The following is a 6,797-nucleotide window of genomic DNA, read 5'->3' as shown; positions in this document are numbered from 1 at the left end:
CCAAGCGCACACTCACTGCGGCTGCCGGGGCACAGTCTCGACAGCAATATAATTACGCGCGAGCGATAAGGATGGGTAGCTTGGGGTCATTGGACGAAATTCTACGTGCTCGGCGACCGGACTATAGATCGTTTCATCCACGAAGACGCGCCCCACCATTCTTCCGCGAATGTTTGAGTGTTATCGGCACACGCTAAATTTATCCATGAGTGCACACGCACACTACAATAATGTCGCTCGGATTGCTCGGATCAAACTCCCTGCACCTAGCGCTTCCCTCGACCGAAAATTGGTGGGGCGCGTCTTCGTGGATGATCGATCTATACACACTCGTTTGATGAAGGTACAGCCAGTGTCAAGTTCGTGACGAACTTGACGCTGACTGCACCTATTCGCAATACGTCATTGTTATAATTGGATTAAGGTCGACGCTAACTGTACTACGCGGCCTCACTAGTATTTGTTGAGTACATCTAGCACGAAAATCGTTTGCGTATTCAAATCGTCGTGGAAAGATTTAGTTTGGAACTTGGAAAGTTCAGTGTAGTTCATCTTTACCTTCTTTATTATTACGTTTACGCGTATACCATTGCTATGGGCGTCGAGTACACCGCGTACGATCGCGCTAAAATTTCCATTCGGTTCGATCGCCTTTAATTATATTTAATCCGTTTAAAATTATGGCTAATGCTAGCTCAGGTAAAAATATATTTCCGTTAGCCAATAATTAATTGTTATATTCCATCAGAATATTATTTATGAACTCAATTAATTATAAGTATATCGCAAGTATATCTGAGAATAGTCTTTACTTAGATAATGTCTGTTTCCTACACCAGCATCACTTTATCAAATTCTTTATGGAACTTAAATAAAACATAATCTTTGAATTAGAACCCAATATTTAGATTTGTGAACTTAAATCAGTTTTTATAAATCATTATGTAACTTATGAAGTATTAGATCTAGAAATAAATACCTTTTCGTAAACGTATAAAACAGTGTAGTATTTTTACTTTTCCATGTTTAAATAATTGTCAACTTTTTAATTAAATACGTGTCAAAAAATTTAGGATACTCTTTATACTACGGAATATTCACATCATGCTCTACTAAATAAAATTAAGTTATATCTCGAAAATGTAAGTGCATAATTACTCTTTTGTTAAATAAAGAAGTACATAAACCATTACTGTAGTCTATTAACGAATTATCCAATAGATCTGATTACAGATACCATGAATTTGTAAGTTAAGTTTTAAAGTAAAAATTTATGAATTACAATTTTCTAACTTGTAAGCAGCTAACTAGTGTTTGTAACTTTTTATTTATTTCTATTGTAAGTGCAATAAATTGATTCAACTGGATCTAATCTTTCAATTTTTATTTTTATAATTTCGTTACTTTTACCTTAAAAAATTCTTCATATTATTCGTGTAAATTACAAGTGAACGAATAGTACAAAAACAACCATTAATCGTACTTTAGAACCAATATTGCATTCTTTATAGCCCCAAATAAGCCAAGTATTTAGTATTTGGGGCATTTCACGCGAAGCGGACAGCGAAAATCAAGTCAGGTTTTGGATTTTGTTCATATTTGGATTAAATGTACTGCTATATGACCTGAATGGATGTGCATCATTATAATTTTTTTATGAAGCTTAGTTTATTTTTTATGAGCGTTCAAAAAATTGGTAAAATTTCAGGAACAGATTTTTCTGAAGCTATTACTGCTATTATTACATTTGATTAAAAACAAACTGACTATTGGACTTTTGAGAATAAATAACTGTGTTTCTTACTATTTACTACAAATTTGAAATTTCTTTTTTGTTCACATAGAAAACCGGAAGTAAAGTTTTAAAATCGAATTTTACAAAACTTCGGTATTTTTAAATTTTTTTATTTTTATTTTAAAATATACCTAGTAGTCTATAAATAACGTGTGTAAAGTTGTAGAATGGAGTCTGTATTGGTTTTTGATTTAGACGCAGTACAGTGCGAGCGCGCCGCAATGAGCGTCATACTGGCTATCGACATTTGGCTACTGTATAAAAATTATTTGTTCGAAAACAACTGAAACGTTAATATTGTTGCATGCATACTCTTAAACAATTATAATTTTGACTCGGCGAACTTCGTACCGTCTAACAGACAATGATTGTTGGCATTGAGATGGTGCGTATTACGTCGCGGACTACCCACATCACATCTTATTGAATAGTACACTAAAAACATAATTCTTCTTTTATAGGTAGTTGGCTCGCTACCTCCATATCAAAGGACATTGTCAGAAACCGCCTAAAAAACCGCCCAAAAACATTAACCCATCATAATTATTTTCTATTTTTTTTAATACATTAAGCACCCTTTCGTTCTAATGGACACTTAAGCATTGAAAAATTAAATAAATAAGTCTTTTAACGTTTATTCTATAATACTATTACAACTTCCGGACGTTTTGGTGCGTGGCATGGTCTAAAACCTATCAAGTTCCATAATTTTTGCCGATAAAATCTGTACGAGGCATTACCGTACTTTATTGCTGGGAGTCCATGTATAGTGATGTTCCTGCGGCCATCATAGACAATAAAATATCGATTTTGAAAATAAAATAAATCGATTAAACTGCTTTGAAGACTAGATTTGCGTTAAAAGCTAAAAAGATATTGACACTATTACAAGAAGCTATCTAAAGTGTCCAACTGGTCGAAGGTCGTAAATAAAATAAAAATAATTAGGACCATAAACTGATATTCATGGTATCATAACTGTAAAAGTGTCAGAATCCGATGTTGAATCCAATGCCAGTTGAAGTGTGAGGAACATATATCAACCTAGTATAGTTGCCAGTCTCTCATAATCTATGCCAATGAGGGTTTTCGCGATTGAAAAATCCGCCAGATGGCAATACGTAGACGTGAGGTCCAAATGCTGCATGATTGGTTATTTTTGACATGACATTGACAGATATCCACCAATCATGCAGCATTTGGACCTCGCGTCTACGTATTGCCATCTCGCGGATTTTTCAATCGCGAAAACCCTCATTCATAGCACATTAATAATAGACCAAATGAACTTTTATAGATTGTGAAAGAGAAGATAAAGATTTTATTTTTTTATTAAAATCTTGCCACGAAGTAGTTTTTCAGTAGAAACCAGGATTGTATAATCGCTACAGGCAAGTATCAGAACATTTTATAAATATTTTTAATCGATTATATCCTTGTGAATCGTTTTAATAAATTGTCATTTTACTTTTTCAATTAAAACTTTTTCAATCCCTAGTCTTGTCAAACTGTCATAATGTCAACAAATTATCAATGTCACGTCAGTTGACTCAATTTCAGTCTTCTGTGCGTTTATTGTATTTTTATTTCAATGAAATAGTGCTAAAGGGTTAGTACGTTAGAAAACCAATGTGGTGCCCTTATTATTCATACTGTTTGAAAGTTACAAGTCAGTGATACAGAGTTGCCGACATTATAACTCCGTAGTGATACCATACCAAAGAAGAAGTTTTCCTAAACACACACACTTGTGTTATTTTTATATGTGATCAAATAAAAAGGATTAATTCTACTGCTCAAATGGAATAACTTATCCCAAGAGACCGAATATAAAAAAAAAACCTCTCCATAGAAATTATCACCATCACGAGGATGTGAATTTTTTTGAGAATTTGATATTGGTCCTGTAAGAAAAGTAGTTGTATTTCAGTAGTAGAATCAACCCTTCTTGTTTCATCAGCAAGAGTAACTATAAAAACGCCCTGTAGGTAGGTATTATTAAGCTGAAGAGTTTGTTTAGTGTCAAAGACTGTCACACAGTGTAACTTAAATTGGCATATTATGATAATGAACAGAAAAAACTTAAATAAATATTTATGTTAATATTTTTTGTATTTATTTATTTTCCCAAAGCTTCACAGTGACAGCTGAAACAGCAATACTGTTGTAAAACTAAACTTGGAACAAACTGTTACAAATATTTTACAAATTAAAATAAAACCGCATGTTGCTTTACTTTCTCGTAAAGGTAATAAATGTAATTAATGGCTAGATTATTAATGTTACTTTGTTACCCTCAATAGTGAGGAGATCTTATAAAATGGTAACCCTGATTTTCATTGTCATTCAAGTGCTCTTTCTTCGCATAGGCTTCTGTGATTTGGCCAAGGGCCACACACATTGCGATAACATTATGCGACATTGATTTGACAGCAGCGGAGTGAAGTCTTGCGACTATGCAAAATGATACCCTGTAATCGTAGCGCATATAGACATAGACGGGGCGGGGCACATAGCTCGTAGAGCTGACGGCCGCTGGGGCAGGAAAGTTCTTGAGTGGCGACCACGAGCCGAAAGACGTAGCGTGGGCAGGCCTCCCACTAGGTGGACCGACGATCTGGTGAAGGTCGCGGGAGGTGCCTGTATGCGAGCGGTGCAGGATCGGTCTTCGTGGAAATCCTTGGGGGAGGCCTTTGTCCAGCAGTGGACGTCTTTTCGGCTGAAACGAACGAACGAACGATACGTATTGCCACTATTTACCAGACATTACTATTTATTGCATACTCGCCGGATTACACGTAGGAGCACGCGCGTTACAGCTTCGGCCTTGCATTATTATAAGATCTTGTTCCGCCCTTTTACGAACTTCCTCCGTGAGGATTTCCCCGCCGAATTCTATGATGAACCTATCAAAAGTCATATTCTGCAATGTCAACCCACCACAAGGTGGACCGACGACCTGATAAAGGTAGCGGGAAGGCGCTGGATGCAGGCCGCTACCAACCGTGCGATGTGGAAGTCATTGGGGGAGGCCTATGTTCAGTAGTGGACGTCCTGTGGCTGAAATGATGATGATGATGATGAAATGAATGAAAATGACAAATCTTCGAACGTGTATAATACCGTGCCAAAGTAATCATATAATTTTGGCACCTTAATAACTATTGCCGTTTTTGTTGTAAAGATCATGCAGCGCTACTTGCGGATATTATTGGAAAGAAAACTATGTGGGCTCTAGATCTGAAGCCGCTTTAACGAACACGAAGTGCTCATACAATGCGGCGTATTTTCTTCCAGTCTTTAGTCAGGACTTTAGTCGAATTAAATCCCCGGTTGAACGTGATATAGCCGCACTAGAATACGATGCTTTTTTGCATAATCGCAAGACTTTGTTCCAGTGTCGACCGAATGTTATCACGATGTATGTGGCCCAGGGGTTACCGTAGCCGCTAAGGTTTGAAACTTCTTGCTTAAAATATTGTAGTCTTTGGCATAGACTACGACGGTAGTCATGGAGATAGGAGTTTGTTATCTCGTGTCAGATGTAAATGGTGAAAAGAAAACTCATGATTCGTGTTATTTTTATGCAATATGTAGGTATTTTATAAAAGTGGAACCCCGAGTGATCTCCAAAACCCATTCTATTATTATATACGATTCGGCTTCGATATCTATAATACAATAGGAGTTTATTTCATGTGTCAGATGACAAGGGTGGAAACAACCTACGATTCATGTTGTTTATTTACGTGCAATATGTGGGCATATTATAAAAGTGGAATGCTGAGTTGTATTTCTAAAACTTGTTCTATTATTTTATACTATTTGGCTGCGACTCGGCGTGACGACAATACAAAACATTTTTCGCGAATCGGTGTTCATACATTCACACAATACATTAGACGCCATGTTGTCATAAACGACATATTATAAAATCGCTGTGATTTAATATTCTTAATCATTAATTTTATGGCAAGTGTCCATCAGGAATCATTGTTCTTACACACAGAATCGTATTATTTCGCTTTCGGGTAGTAATATGTCAAAATTGTTGGTTCTTAGGCGAACAATGTATGGAGAACGAACATTGTCCTTTCATCAAAATCTGCCGAACCGTTCTTGACTTATAAATCGTGTAACTAACACGACTTTGTTTTATGTATAAAACAAAGAACGGCTGAACAGATTTTAATGAAATTTGGCATGAAGTTAACTGGCACCCCGGACTAACATATCCCGACTACCCAAAAAGAAGGGTAATGTTTTAATAGTATTATCCAATAAGTTGTGGGTGGTCTGCAACGGAATACCATCTCAATGCCAACAATCATTGTCTGTTAGACGGTACGAAGTTCGCCGAGTCAAAATTATAATTGTTTAAGAGTATGCATGCAACAATATTAACGTTTCAGTTGTTTTCGAACAAATAATTTTTATACAGTAGCCAAATGTCGATAGCCAGTATGACGCTCATTGCGGCGCGCTCGCACTGTACTGCGTCTAAATCAAAAACCAATACAGACTCCATTCTACAACTTTACACACGTTATTTATAGACTACTAGGTATATTTTAAAATAAAAATTAAAAAAATTAAAAATACCGAAGTTTTGTAAAATTCGATTTTAAAACTTTACTTCCGGTTTTCTATGTGAACAAAAAAGAAATTTCAAATTTGTAGTAAATAGTAAGAAACACAGTTATTTATTCTCAAAAGTCCAATAGTCAGTTTGTTTTTAATCAAATGTAATAATAGCAGTAATAGCTTCAGAAAAATCTGTTCCGAAAATTTTACCAATTTTTTGAACGCTCATAAAAAATAAACTAAGCTTCATAAAAAAATATAATGATGCACATCCATTCAGATTATATAGCAGTACATTTAATCCAAATATGAACAAAATCCAAAACCTGACTTGATTTTCGCTGTCCGCTTCGCGTGAAATGCCCCATTTACTAGTCAGCCCTATGATCAAGTAAAACACGACCTTATGACATCTAGT

The sequence above is a fragment of the Ostrinia nubilalis genome, chromosome 19 (genome assembly GCF_963855985.1).
Source record: "Ostrinia nubilalis chromosome 19, ilOstNubi1.1, whole genome shotgun sequence".
In the NCBI taxonomy this organism is placed as follows: Eukaryota; Metazoa; Arthropoda; class Insecta; order Lepidoptera; family Crambidae; genus Ostrinia; species Ostrinia nubilalis.
This window is presented reverse-complemented; position numbering follows the sequence as displayed.